Source organism: Rissa tridactyla, chromosome 5 (genome assembly GCF_028500815.1).
Source record: "Rissa tridactyla isolate bRisTri1 chromosome 5, bRisTri1.patW.cur.20221130, whole genome shotgun sequence".
In the NCBI taxonomy this organism is placed as follows: Eukaryota; Metazoa; Chordata; class Aves; order Charadriiformes; family Laridae; genus Rissa; species Rissa tridactyla.
Window position 1 is genome coordinate 46549949 of NC_071470.1, and position 20428 is coordinate 46570376.

Sequence of the window (20428 nt, forward strand, 5' to 3'; positions counted from 1 at the left end):
CCCGAATGTCAGGTACCCTCAGCTCCACTTTCTGAGCAACGTTCCCATCCTAACTGAATTATAGACACAATCTGAAAATAATTTCATGCCCTTCAGAATTTGCTGCCATATGGTGTACCTATACTGCCATATACATACATATGTATGTAAACATACATGCGTGCAGATGCAAAAATCTGCTGCCGTGGATCAGTTTAAGGCCACAGGTCTCTCAAGACACAGTTTTCCAGCTCAAACACAGGAACTTGCAAAATTCATCAAAGTGAAGTTGTTTCCTGAAACAAAAAGCAAAGCCCAGAGGCTTCCCATAATACTGTCTACATGCGGAAAAAAAATATAAGCTTATTTTTTTAAAACCCTTCTGAACTTTATCTCAGGAATAGAAAGCAAGGTGCTGTAGTTGTCCTAGAAGGATTGGCATAAACATATTTGAGTCCAAGTAGCCACTGATTGCTATTTGCATTTTTCTGCATTTTTGTTATATTACTGAGGATAGGGGCATGAAAAATAAGACAGCAATATGCTTAAGACCTGAAGGCAGATTTTTAAGGAAGCCTTAACACAGTAGAGCAGAACAACCATCTACAACATGCCGAAGTAGCGGCAGCAGAGGAACAAATGACTGTCAGGACCAGCAGCCAGAGCTACTGCAGACACAGCAGGCACCGCGTTCTGCGCGCTGCTTCCTGCAGCTCCGGAGCCTGGCCGCTTGTTACCTCCTCTTGTAGGCAAAGCCCCCACTTGCCTCCTTGGGCAAATCTACTGGTATTTGCAAGTGCTTCCTCATGCAGCTATGGCTGTAGACACTTAAGGATGGGTGAATATTTGTGGTAACTCAACAGGACGAAGCATAGAATAGAAATGAATACCATCCATCCCTCAGGTGCATATAAAATAAAAACATATAGCTAATATTTTTATATGGCTAATGAAACTGGGATGTATGTGACAAAGACAAGAAAAGGGAGCTGCTTCAGTAAGATATCTATGTAGTATCTTTAGGTGCCTTACACTTCATAAATAATATCAAGTATTACAAGAAATATTTCACCGACGCTTGATTTTTTTTTAATACACTTAAATGGAATAGGTATTGGCACTCAAGCAAGTGCCAGCAGTGAAGGGTCTGTGGGCAAAGGCCTCTTCTCCCTCCTCCCCCCATATAAAAGCTGGCCAAGGTCACAGACAGCTGCTTTCTTAACTGGCAGCACCTTCTTGGCAGGCCCACAGGGAGGGAATAATCACGCTGCTCACGCCAGCCCCTTGTTCGGCACTTGCCAGAAGAAGCCAGCGCTGTCACACCTGCAGGACTTCGAAGGACAGCCCACATGCCATTCAGATGTCCTGTTGACATAGCAATGCCCAAATGGGAAGTGCTGTGGAAAAAGGTCTCCTATAAAAGCTTTTTACCAGCAAGCTCGTTGATCATGAGAAATGGGCCAGGTTCTGCTGATTGGTTTTGGTGTTGTTTTGAATTTCAGAGATCCCCTTACTACTAAATGAACATATAAGGGCAGAACCACCTCTGCCTCAGCATACATTGTATTTCAGAGTGCAGGGGTGGACTTAGCCATCTTCCCTCTACTTGCACCTGCTGCTGTGTTCGCTGTTGTGAATATCTAACCATGTTCATTTCTTTGATTCGGGAGTAATTCCCAGGAATTCCTGATCTTACGCATTATCCTGACTGCTAGAAAATAGTTGTGTAAACCATAGGCAAAATATAACAAGACCTTTCCTAATGATCAGCCAAGGGACATTAGTCCTTTCTTTAGTTTGCAGTAGGGGAACATGGAGATCTGAAGATGCAGCACTGCTGTTCAATCACACAAAATATACTTCATAGCTGTGTATGATAAAATTTCTTTGGGTTTATTGCTCTTTTTAGCCTACTTTCTTAAGGCAATGAGTTTTGGGTTATAACACTCTGTATGTGTGGATGTTTCAAACAGCTTGTTGCAAACTTTTGATTTTTTCCAACTGATTGATACCATATTAATAAAAAACAAACAAAAAAAAAGCAAAAAAGCATGGAGCTCAGAGATATTAAGTCCTGTGTGTTTTGTAAAGACAGCTGGCTGGGAAGACAGATCGAGCTAATGTTCCTGCAGAAGAAAAAGGAAGAGAGAAAGAAATCAGACTGGCATGAGCGATTACTAGACATCAGAAAATCCACCTGGGAGAAAACTGTTACAAATTCTCTAAATACAAACATATTTAATTCATAAAGCATCTGCTTTACTAGAGGAGCAATTACGACTGAAAAACAGATCTTCAAATGTCAAATAGCTGACAAAATTTTATTAAAGCTTTTACCAAGCTTTTTTTTTTACAGGAAATTAAATAATGTATTTTTAAATTTCTAGTAACAGAAGAACCCATGGCTTTGCGTTCAGATTAATTCAGTTAAAAAGCCAGGCAGCCACAAAACCCACATTGACTGGAAATCAGATTTCATTAGTTTCAATGCTCACCAAACTATTTTTTTCTTATAACACAATTAGAAAACATAATTTTAAAAAGGATTTAATGATCTGCAACCTTTTTAATTACAGATAGTTTTGATTTCAATCACCTGTCACATCTTGATTGCTTTGGTGATCACCCAGAAGGTGTAGAGGTTTACAGGGCTCCTAAGAAAGACCAGTTTCTAAAGGACGTTGGAAGGTCTTAATTCATCTTTCCTTTTTTACAATTGTATAGACGTATATATCCTTAGGTCATTGTATGAGGTAGGAAATAGGTACAAAATAGGGTTTTGGTAGAAAAGGTTTCTTCCCTTCTGGTAGCAATGAGCAGAACTGTTGAAGGTACCTGATTTCCTTCCTTCTGAAAAGACTAGTGATTTTCATTCCATTTTGAAATACATAAAGTAGCAGCAGCAAAATGCAGCAAACAAAATAACAAACAGGTGAGCAATCAGATGGAGAAATTTACAGCCTGTCCTCCTTAATGTTCCAGTTCCCTCATCTTTCTCTCCTTTACAGATACTGAGTGTGACAGGTGACCCTTACAGGGTTGATCTGAGTGCTGGCAAATTCAGACTATCATGCTTTGGTGGAGGCCCTAAAACAAAGACTTTTAAGAAAGCTGCGTGCACAATGAAATGTCTCATTTATTAAAGTTAAATAAGAAAGCGATTAGAAATGTGTGCCCCTTTAAGCATGGTATCACTAGTAAGTATAATAATCCTGGGCTATATTAGGCTTTATGTATCTGATAGATAAATAGCTTGTCAAAACAGCTACAGCGTATATTGATCATAACGGACATAATCATATTAATAATGCCTGTACTTCAGGGGAAGCAGCCACATGTCTTATTGCTGTCATGAATATACACAAAATTGGGATTGTACAAGATGTCTAAAACATATGTTCCTTTCAGGCTTCTTGTCATGGTTTAACCCCAGCCAGCAAATAAGCACCACGCAGACACTCGCGCACTCCCCTGGTGGGATGGGGTAGAGAACTGGAAGAGTAAAAGTGAGAAAATTTGTGGGTTGAGATAAAAACGATTTAATAGATAAAGCAAAAGCCACGTGCGCAAGCAAAGGGAAACAAGGAATTCATTCACTGCTTCCCATCGGCAGGCAGAAGTTCAGCCATCTCCAGGAAAACAGGGCTCCATCACATGTAACGGTTACTTGGGAGGACAAACACCATTGCTCCGAACGCTGCCCCCTTCCTTCTTCTTCCTCAAGTTTTATATGCTGAGCATGATGTCATAGGGTATGGAATAGCCCTTTGGTCAGTTGGGGTCACCTGTCCCAGCTGTATGCCCTCCTAAATTCCTGTGCACCACGAGCCCACTCGCAAGTTGCATAGTGTGAGAAGCAGAAAAGGCCTTCAGTCTGTAAGCACTGCTCAGCAATAACCAAAACATCCCCATATTATCGACACTGTTCTGGGCACAAATCCAAAAAATAGCCCCATACTAGCTACTGTGAAGAAAAATAACTCTATCCCAGCCAAAACCAGCACATTCTGCATTTTATTACTTGCATTTCCTATGTAGCTATGCCTTTGCTGACAGATCTCCACATGCAAAGCGTTGTTGAGCTGTGTATATGACCTCAAGACTTTTTTCCCCTGCTTTCTTATTGCTAAAATGAATGTATTGTAGCAATGACCCCAAGGCTGAAAAAGAATAACAGAGCAGAGTACATGCCCTGTAATCCCTGAAAGGTTTAATCGATATGGAAAGCAGAATTGAATTAGGATACAGATATCCGTGGGTCATATGGGAAGACCAATGAGGGAAGTGTACATGAATAGTAGTTGATTTTACTGTTCTCTAATATCATTGTCGAACAGATTGAAGTTTAATCCCGGGTCATTAAAGCCAGTAAAATTTGCATTGCTGATATCAATGTGTGAAAAACTCTTATAGAAGTTTCAGCCTTAAAAAATTTGATTAAATTCATAGTTCTTGTTGTTATGCAAATAAGCCTAGTACCTAGCATTAACAATATTGCTATGTCAAGTTCTGCGTGTTCCTAAAAGACAGCTTAATCAGCCTGAGAAGTGTATTAACTGTCAAAAAAAAGTGTTCTCTCATCTGAAAAACCTCTTCTTGTGTTGGAGTATTTTACTAGTGACACTGAAGTAACTTTACTCTCTTTGCACCTTAAAACATCCACGGTCAGCGTAGTACCTTAAAAAAATTTTTGCACACAATCATATACTTATAATAGTGTTAAAAAAGCAAGTAAACCTCCCTTTAAAATTACTCAGGCTCATTTTCTACCTATAAGATAATCTTTTGGACAGTTCAGAAAGGTTGTCACGCCCTTTTTGAGGAAAAAAAAAATTAAAACAAAAGATGCCTATTTGCATGCATCCACATTTAACCGTATGCTCACAATTAACCCCTATGTTTCAAAGAAACTGTATGACTCTGTAATTAATTGGCTGAACACATTTAGTGCCAGCATAATTTCTTTTGTGGATTATACTGTCATTTAAGAATTGAGACACAAGTCAGTGGTGAAAAGGATTAGCCTGTCAGCTTTAAAGTTCTTGGAGGCAGTGTTTTTTCATGCATAACTGGTAGACGTAATTGGTAATTGTTATCAACATGCTACAGGCATGAACTGCATGCCTCATGAATAACTATACCGCAGCTATAGCTATCTATCCAAATCAATAAAGAATATAGCCCTATGTTGAAAAGAACCAGGAAGACAGTTAGTATAGCTATGTCATTCAACAGCACATTCTATACTTTTTGCAACATAAACACTTTCTAAAGGCACTTATTGCATGCAAAGTGCTACACGGGATTAAGTACCTGTCTTTATTTGCTCCACTTACATAATAAAAAGAAAGGAAGAGGCAGATGCCGTGTTGTGCAAGTCAAGGCAATTCCAGCTAATAAGACTTTTAAGTATGATTCAGGATTTCTCCTGGCTGACTGTGCTGGAAGGATACCTAGATGTTCCCAAGAACAGAAGTGAGGACATCCTGCAATGTCACATTCAGATTTCCTTTTTGCCCACTGTGGTGCAGGCATTCTGCCTAAATCCCACTGCTGATGTGCTTTACTGTAGTAGCTGCTCTTTACTTAAATTCTTCTTGATTTGCACTCAGTCTGAACAGCTGTCAGCTACCTGCTAGACATATGGTGCCAAAAGCCTGCAGGGCAAATTTCTTACAACCCACAAAATATACTCAGTTGCAGTCTTTGGAATGCTTCTAGCACACTGTCATGGTGTTATAAGGAATTGTATCTATCCCAGGCTCCAACCCCAAACTGGACATGAGCCCCCAAATTCATTTTATGCCTGCTACCTAAAGAAAACAGATCCTTTTTTGCCTTTCAGGCAGCTATTTCAGCAGAATCTCAGTATGAGGGCTTAGTTTGCTTCTTAGTCTGAAAAAATGGTATTGTCTACATTTGTGCTATATTCAGTCATAACTTTAGGATCTGTTTTCTCATCCGGATTTAGCAATTCAGAAAAGGGACATCATAGTAAATGCAGTTTCCAGGAGAACGTCTGGGTTTTCAGACATAACACCAGCGTGAAGGATCCACGCAGGGTAAAGGATCTGCCTTAGAAGGTCCTAAAGGGCACTATTACATTTACCCTGAAATTAAAGTTCTTCTACTTTTCTTTCATAAAACCCAAAGAACTGGTGATGCCTGACTGCTGATTTTTTTGGGTAAGGAGTGAAGGGAAGACTGTAAAATGTAGAAGAACACATTATCTATAGAGCAGTGGAAGTCCTGCAGAATGAAAGCACTCAGCAAGAAGAACAGGTGCCTGAGGCACAAACGCAGGTATGTGACACACTATTTACGGAGATATTTTTCAAGAGTGTGGAATGTTGGAGAAAATTAGGGGTTGGAGCAATCACTGTTACGTGAGTCCTCTTGACTAAACATACTTCTGAGAGGTTTGAATACAATTAAGCATGCAAGAAAGGCCACGTCCTCCTGGTTTGAAAAACACACTTCAGTGTAATCATAATTATATACTTGGTACCTCGCTATTACACTACATGGTTTCTCAGAAATTATAATAGCGATTAATAATTTCCAAAATGGAAAATTCCAAAAATACATTACCCAGAAATCCCTGTAGAGACCCCATTCATCCTACAATGTCAGCTTTTTATGGAAACAAGTATTTTACACATTATGCCTGAAATGTACAGTCTGAATAACATACCTTACATCAACATTAAAAATAAATCTAGCACTGAAAGTTCAAGAAGCTGTGTTGAAAGCTCTTGTGTTGCTAATTCTCTTGCATTTGTGGTCATTTGGTGTTAAAGAACATACTGACCTTTTGCTGCATCCTTAGCATAATTTTCTCTCCTCTAAGACATTACCCTTCCTGTCTTGAACTAGAAGAGACTTATACATACTAATGGATCTGATGTCAGTGCTGCTAGAGAGAGCTATGTTTATGCTGGAAACAGCCTGGTTGTTGAAAAAATACATTCTCCTTTTCAGGGCATATCTGATTATTGTTATATTTTTGTCTTTACATAGGTTAACTAGGTTATCAACTTAAGCCAGTCAGCAGAGCCATTGCCTCTAGTAGAACTATTCACGTCCTTAAGTGTGATTTGAAATGCTTTGTTTGGTTGAAGATCTGTATTTTAGGCTAGTGCTTATCTTGAATAAAATCATAGATCCTGCAGTCACTCTGACTGTAGAACTCAATGGAAATATTCCATTTTGAACATCTAAAGGACTAGGACTGGCGTTTGCTTGCCCAAACTTATATATTGTATCAAAGTACCATCCTGTTATTCTGTATGCAATATAACTGCAGTACTGTTTATATGAAGACCATGCAGCCATTAAATACTTGATGAAGATTGTCAAATGACTGCAAAAAGCAGCCATGCTACCATGCTACTTCAGTGCACAGGACCCCACAGCCCAACATTCTGTTTGCAGCAGAGGCCACAGGCCGATGCCTGGGGAAGAGTATGAACAGAACCAGCAGATGTTATTCTTTACCCAAATCCCTTTCCAAACTCCAACCATTTTCAGCTCAGGGCATTTCTTAATACTGTTGCGAAAGTACATAGACCTCAGTATATTAGAACAAGGCACATGTCAAGGGCTCTGCTGCCCTGCCCCTCCAAGATTAGAAAAATAGGAATATGGGGCAGCCTGTGTGCAAGAGGAACTGTCAGGCTGCAGAGAAATAGTCTGAGACTGGCTGTCACATCCGTCAAGTCTAGCATGATGGCTCAGCTCCGAGGACCAAATTCCTGCTGCTGTAGGGCAGAAGAACTGGATAAATAAGATCCAGAAACCCCAGGCTCTTATATCATTGTTTTCCTTTGGCTAGATGTACACATGCATAGGTATTTGCCCCGGTGTGCACAGGAACACAGTGTTTCCTGATTTTCCCTGTTTTCCTTCTTTCATAAATCCAAAAAATCACTCAGGCTTGCAAGAAGCGATTTTCCAATCTTTATTGGAATCCTGCCCTGCTTAGTGCCTGCTCTGCCCAATAACAGCCTGCGAAGAAAGGCCTTAGGTTAGCGTGCCACTGTCTGGATCCAAACAGACAGGCTTCCAGTGAAGAAGATCTGTCTGAAGACAGACTGAACAACGACTATTTCTGGTTTCCAGTCCAACATCTAGGGGACCATGACCGCGAAGATGCCTTGAGTACCTCTCAGAGACCAGCCTCCAGAAACTGTTTTCTGTCTCATCAGACGCCCTTGCTGCTGGAAGCGCAGCTGAGCAGGGAAAGGCCCCAGAGGCTGCTGAGACGACACCTACAAAGGGACCTGGCCAATCTCTTTATGGCTGGCGTGTGAACCGGAAGCTGAGACCAAGGCATGGTAGTGTATACTGACATAAGGGACTGGGTAAAGATGTCAGCACACTCTACAGTGACAATAGGGACAGACATTATATTTTTTATATAAGTCCGCTGGCAGCAATGATGGCAGGAGTCTATCTGTCTATCTCTAATGGGCTTTATAGCACTTATAAGTCACATCAACTTTCCCTGATATCCTGGGAGGCTCCTTTTCTGTTGGCTCATTTGATCTAGCTCCTTACTGTCCGTGACAATCTGTAGGCTCTGAAATACTGACATCATTTACTGGCCGCTTAATGGGCTAGATGCTGAGGGTGTTGTTTCCTGCTGGAGAATTGGCAGCGTAAATAAAATGCATTGGAGACGCATTGGTCTCAAAATCACACAAGGAATACATAGTGTCAGTTCCGCGGTTACACTCCTCAATTTTTTTGTCAGCAGCAGAACTCAGGAAGGCAGATTGTGGGCAACATTTGCTGCCATTCAGCCTCCCCTCATATGTTTTGCCATGGTTCTTCTCTGCAGCAGCATGCCATAGTATGGTGAGATGCGAACACAGCAGCTTGCTGTGCAGAGCCGTTTCCAGCCTTTAGCTGCTTCTACATCTCCGTGTCTCAGGCATACATTGTTCCTCCCCACTCCCGGCTAGACCTTGGTCTGTCTGACCCCAGATCGCCTGCACCTTGTCTACTACACAAACTGTCCTTACTTTAATCTCTGCTTTAGTCACTATGGTCTCACTATATTCCTCACTCAATTCCTGTTATGGAGTTTCCCAGTCCAGGCTCTCAGCACTCACTCTAATCTAACTTTAACAACTACTGTCAGCCAGTCTAATCCCACTCTCCAATTCTTGCATGAGGGCCTGGACACTAACGCAGAGCATGTGGGAGATATCAGGGCTCTCTCACCCATTGCCAGCACGGGGAATTCGGTTCCAAACTGCCTGGGTGGGCTCATCAGTGAAGTCTCAGTTGGAATTAAGGACCTCTAGATAAAAGAGTTTCAGCCAACTGGCATCAAGAAGATGAGTAACACCACTTAGGTTAGATGTTTAGGCTGGCAGTCACAAGTTAGAGACCTTCTCAGTTGAATGGTGACTGAAGTGCACTGGGGATCAGGAATGCTGCTTAAGAAAGAGGGAACAAATTGTGGTGTTATGTTGAGCTAGGAGCTGATGATAAGGAGGTTAAATTAGCACCAATAAGGTTCAAACTAGACCACATTTCCTTGTTTGCTTATGCTGAGATAGATAATAAAGTCCAGCCTTACTAAAGTGAAATTATTTCACACCTACTTTATTCACTTACAGAGTAGTCTGGCTGCACTGTCAAAGAATGGTTGCCTTGGTGTGTTTTGACAAGCCCATATTGTACGCTTCTTAGCACCTCATCTTTTAGGTGTATACAATTTGATGAAACAAATATGTTATGCCCTTTCCCTTTCTAGAATTTCACATTCCTCCTTTCCTCTCTTTTCATGATAGTTTAATAAAATTCAACTGACATCGGGTTCACATTTCCAGCATTGTATTTAGACCTCTTCTCTCCTTTCCTTTCTCTACATTTGTGGCTAACTACCGCAAATATTAATAATTAGGAGATTCTCTGAATTTTCAGATCAGTGACTTCCTGATGGAGTAACTTTCTTTTTTTACAGTCTTCTTAAATCCACTCCAGGTACTGGGTCTTTTGCATAAAATGGATTTAAGACCACTGTAACAATGCTTAACTCTGCTGTTTATTTTATAAAAGACAATAAAATTAACTGAACATTTCCCTTAAATAAGGACCTTGGCTTGGAACTTTAAGGAGATACAAATCACCGCAAAACATAGAAATCTTGAGATGTTCATTGTGATTTACTAAGAATGAAAAAGCCACGTATAACTGATATTTCTTTATGTGACATTACCATTATCTCTGACATGCTCCAGTGAACTTTCCTAACAAACCGAACAAAAAAAGAGACCTGCTGACTGGTTCAAAAGCATGGACGGTCCTTGCTCAGTCACAGTTAATGAAAAAAAATCCCTTTTAGTTCATGTGAACCAGAATTTTGAGCTCTAGTTATAGAATATCATTGGCAGAATAGATTAAAGAATTTTTTTTATTGTTGTTTTTCTTGTCTTTCAAAACAACTTTGTTGCTAGTCAAGTATTCAGAACACAAGTACGGAGCAGCAGTTTTGTTATTAAAGTGGTGGAAAATGAACGAATGCAAACACAGAAGTGTAAAGAAGTATAGTCAAAACCTTTTATTAGGCCACATAAAAGATCTTTATTTTAAAAATGTATTTCTTTCTGTAAAACTAGCCACTGATGTTTACAGATGATTCACTCCAAATATGAGCTACATTCGAACTTTGGTTGACAAAACACCCAAACCTGGCCCACACCTTGGCCTGTTCTGATTACATGGCAATTGCGTGGAAGGAGATACAGCCATCCAAAGCAGCTCCAGGTCTTTCCACCCAGGCATCTCCCATCCAGATCTGCTGGGAGACAGTGCTGCTGGACACTGATTTATAGCAAGAGATGATTCCTAGCTCTGAAAGCACTGCTTCCTTCCTCTGGCCCAGGGGAAGCCACGCAAAGCTAAGCTGTTTGACTTTGCCTCGGGACAGAGTTGCAATGCTCATATATCCCAGCAGTGAATTCAGCTCAGAAGTGAGGTCAGGTTTTGTCATCTCCTGAATGAACTTGAACCTGGCTGGGATCTAGTTTAGATAGTAAAGAAAGAAGAGGAAAAAGAATAACAATAAAAAAAAACCCAACCAAAAAGAAATTACAGTGGGAAAAAAGCATATTAAAAAAAAAAAAAGAGAAAAAAGGAAAAGAAAGAGAAAAAGAGAAAGGAAAGAAAAGGAAAAGAAAAAAACCAGTCTTCCCTGAAAGGACCCTGGAATATAAATGGACACCCTATACTTGCCCTTCTTCCCTTTGACTTGACAGCTGTGGCTATCCACGTCAATGGGGAGAGAGGATCAGGCCCCTGCCAAGCCTGTTTGTGTTTGGTTTTTTTCTGAGAAGAGCTAGTAGTGAAGTTACTGTTAGCATTTTCTCTACCAAAATCTCCCCAGCACTGCCATGAGACTCACCTTCTTTTCTCTGCCTCAGTAAGCACAAATTCTTCAAAAGCTATTATACTCAGTGTGTCATAAGAACATTGTGTTAAATCTTTCCTTTCCTGTAATATATCTGCCATAGACTCTTGCTCTCTTTAAGGAACTTATTTCCTTAAATCTGGCCAAGTACATATCTCCATTCATGGGCATGGACTACGCTGAGATTTGGTCTTCACTGTTAAGTTGATGCAAACTGTAAACATTCTTTGGACATGTTGCGCTCTGGTGGCTGAAGATCCAACCCTATTTTAAGGGCCACTAGGATTGCACTGACATTAATTACTAAGTGGTGCAGAGCAAAACAGAAGGAACAAGTGTTTGATGTGTTGTAATTCTGTATGGTCTTAGGTGGTGCACATGGTATATGCACGTGGTGTCTTTCCCAAAAATCGTACTTGTGCAAATACCTGACCGTCGGCACGCACCACACACGCGTGAAGAGGTAATGTTGCAAGTGGGATGAGTCAGGAGCACTCACTCTGGTGAGTGACCCCAACCTTGGTTCCACCAGGAGGGAAACCATTTCCCAGCACAGCAGTCATACACGCTGGTACATCCTGCAAGACTCCAACTTTAAGTGAAAGGCAAATTCAACCCCTCTGGTATGCTAAATCAGAAACGTGCAGCCATTCTTCCCCCAGAGCATGACAGTCATTTTGAGTTAACTTCACATGAGCCACTTAATGTCAGCAAAATTATCTGTTTCTCCCTAGATTGTGGGATAGGAGTAATCTATTAGAAGTCTACCACAGCTAATGGTTTTCTCTTTCAAGTTAGTGCATCCGCAGTGACCAAAATGTTTGGAATATGATCCCAGCCTTTGTGAATACATTTCTTTGCCTCTTGATGGATAACCAAGAAACACATGATACACCTCCAGCAGTGTTGCTCAGTAAGAAAAATATGACTTTGAACAGGCACTAGCTTCATTTTTAATTAATTTTCAATAATTTTTTTTTGTTGGGAATTCATATAGAAGGGAAAATATTTCAGTCTACAAATGTTTACATCCTTTCCACTTTACACAGGAACTGTCACTACACTGACAAAAAACTCATTTTTCTTAATGGGTTCAATCCACTGTCAGTGAAATCAATGAAGTGCATTTTTCATCAGTCTTAATGGGATCTGGACAAGGGCCTGTGTTTCTAAATAAAGCCAAATACTGGGTTGATTCTGTATTCAGTTATAGCCGTATAAATTGGAAATCAGCCAGTTGGCAACTTCTTTTTTCTTTCCTCCTCTTTTGTGTTTTGCAGCAGAAAAAACCACACTTTATTATGGTTGAAAGGGTAGAAGAGCAAGATTACAAGGATGAAACTGCAATTCTCTTTTCAAGTGATGTTGCACTTGATCTGTATGCCTCAACTCAAAAGGAGCTATATAAATTATCCTGAGTTCAGCATCTTGAATAATTTGCAGCAGCCTTAGGGTTGATATGACTTAAATTCAGCTGCACACATACTAAAAGAGACTTTTCTATTGCTGACTATTGGCGAAGTATAACAACACTCAAACTGTACCTCTTAGGTGGCACCTATGTACGAGGCAGAGAGAATGTGAAGTAAAGCTATCACATCTGTTCCATTCACCCCTTACCCTCAGGGATTTCCCTTCATTTATTTTCTTTGGCAAAGTAAAGAGATTTTTGCGCAGTCCCTGGCATCTCCATGTATCTGAAGAAATTTTAACGCAATCCCTGAATTTGACATACAGGTGGATTATGACAATGGCTTACACAACAGACAGCTTTAAAAGCAAGAATGACAATCTGTTTAGTTTTCAAATAATGACAGTTTTCTACACAATTCCTCACACATAAAAATGACAGAAAAAACCCTGTGGTCGAGAACGCGGTGAACATTGCCAATGACCTCTACTCCAGCTACCTCAAAAAAAGGGAAAAGACACTCCAGTGCCTGTTAAAATTTCCTTTCTCCCCTAGTCTCTGCCAAAATTACCTCTCATCTTTAGCAAATGTTTTGTTCTCGTGTTTTGCATCTAGAAAGCTTGATAATAAGTTTCCCCACTTTATAAATTTTATGAGATTAAATCATCGGCAGCAGACTGGTAAACTGTAGTTTCATTCCCTCTCCTTAATTCTCTGCGTTCCTCTTTGAAAAATGATGATTGTGATAAAAAATCTGATGTCTCACCAGAAAATAATGGCACTCACGCACTCTGTATTTGTAAGTCTTTCCCTTATATGAAGATACAGAGATCAGCTTTGATTGTCTCTTGCATAACGTGCAGCTTATACAGTGAGGAATGGTAAAGAGTTTAAAGAAATTGCCACCTACAGGAAAGACGATATGATAGAAATCACAAGAAAAAGAGGAACTGGTGCGGGAGATGAGCAGACAGAGAAGAGCAGGCCTCTGAGGCGGGCAGGCACTGATTAATCCTGTAATCCTTTCACTCAGCAAAGAGGCTCAAGCAAATACTTTCTGCCATCCTTAAGAATGTATCTCCACCAACAGATTCTCCCTGTATTGTTCTGCATTTATCTGTTAAAGTGTTCTCAAAACAAGATCTGATAAGGGCCTGTTTTCAAGCAGGGATAAATGAAATAGGATAAAAATAAGCCCCTAAATAGTCCCTCACTGTTCCTTGAGCTAACAGGCAGCTCCTGTTGGTTTCCATGGGAGTTGCAAGCATTGGTAGAGCAATCGGAAAGAGTGTACACAGAGGAAATGGCCTTTTCTTCACCACTTTTCACGGCCTCGCCAGTCCTTTTGTGTGGACAAGAAGAATGGATTTTGTTAGAGATAGCCATGCCTGCTCACAACACCATTCAGCCAACTCCACCGAGGATGCCTGGCACTGCCGTATGGCCAATGGGCAGCTCCCGTCCTCTGGGCAACTTCAGTTCAAACCTTCTAGGCTTCAGCAGATCCAGTCACAACATTTCGGAGACAGCCACATTTTAATAATTTTGAAAAAGGGACTGCGCAAAAGGCTCTGCTGGAATGCTTACTAGCAACTTGTCAGAGTCAGAGCATGTTTGACAAGGATCCTGTAATTTTTTTTTAAGTTGTGTTTCAAATGATTTTAATAACTAAATAAGTGACAGAAACATCAGTATGAAATATCAGTTGTGGGATTATTTCCCCCCCACCCCGGGTATTAATCACTAGCTAGCTAAACACTACGGAATAAAGAATACATACCTTTCCCAGGAAGAGAATGAGAAAAAGCTTTGACAGAAGCACAGTTTAGAAATACTTTTCAGAATACCTACCTACAGGACTGCAGGCTGAGAAAGACATTTTCAGGCAGTTGTCATGATGGTGATAAGATATGTCATTGACCTCCAAAATGGAAGTTCAAGTTACCAAATTTTCTGACTTCTGTCTTGAATGGAATTCAAGAGAAACTAGACCCCAATTAGAGATAAGTCCTACTCAGGCAGAAAGCATTATTGTTTGGGCTGTCATCCTGGCTGATGGATTTTCTCACTTGCAAGAACTGTGTTTCATCAGTTGGTTTAATTCTTCCAGTGATAATTCGCTTTTTAATGGTGTTATATTTTCTTTTGAGTCACTGACAGTTTCTCTTTGATTTCTAACATATTTCTTTTGCTTAAAATTAAAAACATTTTGCTTGATGCTAGGACTGAGTTTAGCTGCACATACTTAATAGGCAGTACATATTAAATAGGCAGTACATATTATATCTGTGTATGTCCCATCTCTTTCTTATTTGGGGCATTACACTTACCCTTTCCTGCTATTCGGAGTAATCAACACTCCTTATCTCTTCTTGTTTTCCATAGAAAAAAAGAAAGTGATGAATGAAGCAAGGCCTCACCAGTGACAGAACTTTTCCATATGGGAATGCCATCACATTCCAGTGCTTTCTAAGCTACGAGGTAACATTTTCAAAGGAACGCAGAGATTTTAGCCACCCATTTTCTGTGTTTTATAAGCTGAAAGAGTTTTTGAAAGATCATAGTGAGGGACATACCCCTTATGATGTCTAATTTTTCATTTAACATGACTTGATTTTCTTTATTCAAAAGCTTACAAATTCTGAAGAACAGCTTCTACTGATATGGGAATTTAAAGTATCTTTTTGTCTATATCTTCCTGATTATCTTTAGTTGACATCACACCCACAGATAAGAAAATAATTATTCAATGCTTAATCTATTAGAAATAGTTCTTTTTAAACAATTTATTTGAAACTGGTAGATAAAAGTATAATCTAAGATCTCTGTTTTATTGGAGGCTGGCTGACTTTGTAACCTTGATAAATAGCGCTGTGTACTGAGTAGTCCATCCTAGGATTCATTATTGGTCTTGGACTTGGTGCCAAGCATAAAGTTCAGTCCAAACTGAAATGTTGTGAGGGAATTCAGGGAACTTTTGCCTGGAGTTCTTTATGAACAAGTCCCAAAGGAACATCATGAAAGGAAACGGATGTGAGAAAAATTAAAAGTGTTTTCCAAATTCCCGTCACTGCTGACTAAAATTGCATATATTCCTGATATCCATGCACACAAGTACTCTGCACTTCCCTGCTTTTAGTATTGAACTCCTGCATCATTGTGCTTACACAACTAATTATTATTTACTTTTTGGTCCCAAAAGAAAAAGGGATTTTAAAAACGGAGATAAATCTCCCAGACAGGTTTTGCCCCTGCACAAGAAACACCGGCCACACAAAGCCTCATGAAAGGTTACCATAAAAGCTAAAAACAAACAAGGATTACTTGAAAATGTAATTGCTCAATATACCCAGAACTGCCAGCAGCAGTTTCCTCTTTAGGCTATTGACTTCATAACCTTACCCAACCCTTCAGAAATTTCCTGGTCAACAAGACTTTTCGGAAGCTTTGTGAAGAAAAAAAAATTAAAAAAAGGCATTGGTTTTAATCAGTTTCCTTAAGACTGAATCACTTCATAAGAACTCAGACTAAACAACTATAAAAGTTACTAAAAGTAAACCAGTTTATCCCTGTAGAGCAATAAAGGCAAACAAGCAGACAGGAAAGCTTGTTGGAAATAACCTCTTTAGACTATCAAATTGAAGGAAGATTCAGATATCTATGGAATATCTGTTTTTCTGTATTAGAAGAAAAGATGCTGCAAAGCTTTTACTTCTTTATTTTATTTTCTATTTTAAGTAAAGGTTTCAGAGACACGAGTATAAAGTAGTTGAAAGATTTCAGACTGAGAAGGTTAATTTTTCGTGAAAGTCAGAGTCATGATTATTCCTTTTCTAATTGAGCATGCTTCGTGAAGAGCTGAGAGAGCAGATGATGCAGAACTTCCTTCTCCTCCAGAGGGTTATCTGTGTTGATCAGATACAAGCACGTACAGAAACATTCATTTTCAACCAGGCGCTCCCTATTGCTTTTCCTTTTTTCTTTAGTTTTTTGTTTCCATACTGGAGTTTACTACCTCTTATTTTGCTTGAGAGAAAAGTTAGGACCTTTCTAAGGGAAGAAAATAGTAATTAAAATAAACAAAAGGCAAGACACTACCAGCAATTTTCAAACAGAACTAAAGTTAAATTTGTGCATTTCCTTTAAAAACGCATGTCCTGTTCTAACACACCCTGGGTTTATCAGTTACAAGCTGTTAGGTATGCTTAGAAGACTTTAAAGTAGATCACTTAAGAGAGTCAAGTTCTGTACTCACTTTTTCTAGGATTTTCATTTTAACGAATATTTGACATTGTGGTTTGAGAACACAAAGCAATTTCTTCCTGGTATTTCACATGACAGACATAGCTAATCTCTCTTTCTGCCTTCTCATTCCTCTCCCGACAGCAGGGATGGCTGCAGAACCATCAGCCCCAAGAGCGCTGATTGAGCTACAATAGGTGCTGCTCTTTAAAACACATTTTGGAAAAGATTTGTTTTTCTTTAAACCTTAACGTCTTTTTCTTGCTGCTTCTGCTTTGATAGCCTATTGCAAACTTCCTGTCTACCTGCCACAGGCATTTGATTATAGCTTTTCCACCCATCCAAAGTATAATGAAATTCCTGCCCTGAATGCCGGGGGTTGTGAGATGAAGGAAGAAAACAAGCTCTTGTTTTCCTGCCTGGAAGTGGCTGCAGCCAAAACCAACACAGATTCCTCTGGTGCCACGTCTGTCACCAGCAGTCACGCTCCTTCCAATGCTGCGTTCACCGCCTGCCGCTGTTATTTGGAAGAGGGGGCTCCTCCATTGGCGCAGCAAGAGGTGAAGTCAGAGGGGCAGCGGCGGCTGCGGGAGGTCAGGGAGGGCTCTCCTGGCAGACCGGGCTGGACACGAACAAACAGGAGCAAACAGGTGTTACACAACCCCAATTTTTCTAAAATCCTTTTAGCGACACAGGGGGAGCTTGGCAGTCCTAAGGCATTTCATCAGTCAACCTTTCTATAAACAAATATGTAATTTAATTTTAAGTGTCATTTCATTCCAGGGTTCAGTTTCAGGTTGCTCTCACATGGGCCCCTTCATGGGGGAGATTTGTGAATATGCAAGAAGTAAAAGATTTGTGAATACGCAAGAAGTAAAAGAGGACAAAAAGTTCACTGGATCCCCAAAAGTACAGTCCTGTTTTGAATAGCAAACCATGAACTGGAGGAGGACCAGGACTTTCTTCCAACAGTGACGGATGGAATGGCAAGCCTTGTTCTATAACTGGGTAAAACATTCCCTGCAAAACTCTTGATCAGCCAGGAAATTCATTTTCTGTGGTCTTACCATCCTCCATTAGAGACCCAAAAACCTTTTGAGGATTTGAATTACAAAACCTTGTAGCGTACAATAAACCACTGCAACTAGAATAAAATATCTTCATATATGGAAGAGAAAATGCTGGTATGGAAACTGAGGAGTCATAATCCTTCTCTCACTTATATAAAACAAATCTATTCCTGCTGAGAGAATTTCAGCTCATAGGCCCAGAGTTAGAAATGCAAGGCTTCGGACTGATACGCTTCTTTTTTCTTCCAGTTCAAGGGCATCACAAAGACTGAATGGGTTTGGTTTCCTCAGCCAGGAATTCCTACAACATAGGCTATTATCTGCTGAGTCACAAGCATCCTCATTTTTCCTTTACTTGCCTTTTGGAACGGATGGGCAACAAGAAACAAAGTACTGAAGCTGAGGTCTGATACCAAACCCCTGAGGGTCAGCAGGCAGTTTGTCCCTCTATGTGGCACCTGGCTGCAACTGTCCCCAGAAGCATTCCTTCTCCATAGGTTAAATTATCCTATAATGCAAAGTCACTTTTCACCAGGCAAAGGTAGAAAATAATAAAGAGATTACAAATACAGCTAAAGCAAAACATTGTGAAAGGCATCGGGGAGCTCGCTTATAAATTTATGCTCAAATTAGGTAAATTATATGAAGATTGTCACATCCCAGAAAAGTTTCTCTTTCCCAGTCCAACCGTTTTTCAGGCACAATTCAGTCATGTCCCAAAGAGGAGGAAATGTTATTTCCTAGTCATTTGAATACCTTGATTCAAGAAGGGAAAAAAAACATATCTGACTGCCACCTCTGTTTCTCCTAGTGCTTTGTTTTTAAGTTTTGATACCATTAACATGTTACATATGACCTCATTCTTTGACCAAGGGGTCAGCACATAAATGCAATTATATTTTACAGCTTCCCTAGATATACCGTGTAACTCAATATTGCTTCATAATCAGTTCTTTTGGCAAATTTAACGGATATTCAGACAGGATTTAAGGATGCTATAATCAGGTTCATAGCTGTGGGTGGAAAGGAAGGAAGTTTGAAGATATTTTTAACATATCATACTAACTTCAAGTTGCCGTGAGTGCAATACTCTCGCTGCAGTCATGTTTGACTTGGAGCAGAGCAGATTAAAAGTCATATCCCTGGATATTGGTCAGTGCAATTAATCCCCTCAAATAGATGATCATGTAGTATTAGTTTCCAGAATATTTCTTCAAGACAATTCTAAGGAGGTTCAAAGTTTACATTTAATTTTAAGAAGTGGGTTTGTTTGACGTTTACTTGAATTAGTCGAAGGTCTTGCAAATTGATGTGGGCTAGAAACCTGTGGGAACAGCCTTTCATTATCTCTCCAACACTTATGCCACGTTTCTCTGCCACAATTACAGTATGTCTTTCTTAAGGTTTTTCAGGGTAACAAATTATATCCTTAATCTAAGAATGGAAATGAAACAAGTTTTAAAGAATATGTTAAAAAAAGACATTTGAAACCCAAATTACGCCCATCCATAATCTCAAAGGGTATTTACAGTCATATAAAATTGTCACCATCTAGTATAAAGATGTATCCTCAGGTGTAATTGGAATTAAAGCATGCATTTACTTTTCTGTCTGCGTGTTAATCTGGTTAGTGTAACAGACCAATCTGAGAGGGTGAATTAGATTTTTCTCTGATATTACTCCATCCACAGAACTGGTTTAACAGTATAATCATGCTTACCAACGCTTAAAACTTGGAGGTGTTTCTGTTTCATGCCCTAATGATGGTGTCTGAGCCAAAAATACCACCCGACTTCAGTCCTTGTAGGATTTGGTAAGAGGCTGAATGGAGAAATTCCCATATTAGCAAACAGTTTGAACATCAAGCCACTGACATAGGACTCCACTGCCATGTTTTGGAATCCCTTCAGGTGTCCAGTTCTACAGAGTCCCCAGAATATCAGAGCCATTCTCCTTCAGGGTATTGCCCTGTAGTGGACGTACTAGAAACTTCCTGAGCTAGAAATAGAAGCTCAGTATGAAACGATGCTTTGTTCTCAATATAGGAAGGAACATATAGACATTCAATAATGCATTATAAAGAATCACTTATATATCCTATATGTATCAGTCTAGTCTACTGAGAAAAAAGGAAGGAATTTATTTTGTAGACATAGAAAAGATTTTTTATATGTGCATTTAAAATTTCCCAGGTGTTTTCAATTTCAAGACGTCAAAGATAGATGCATCTAAACAAGATTTTTTTTTTTTTTTTAATGAAGCTGGTGGTGTCTTTTCTGTCCAAAATTGATTCCTAGTTCTTAG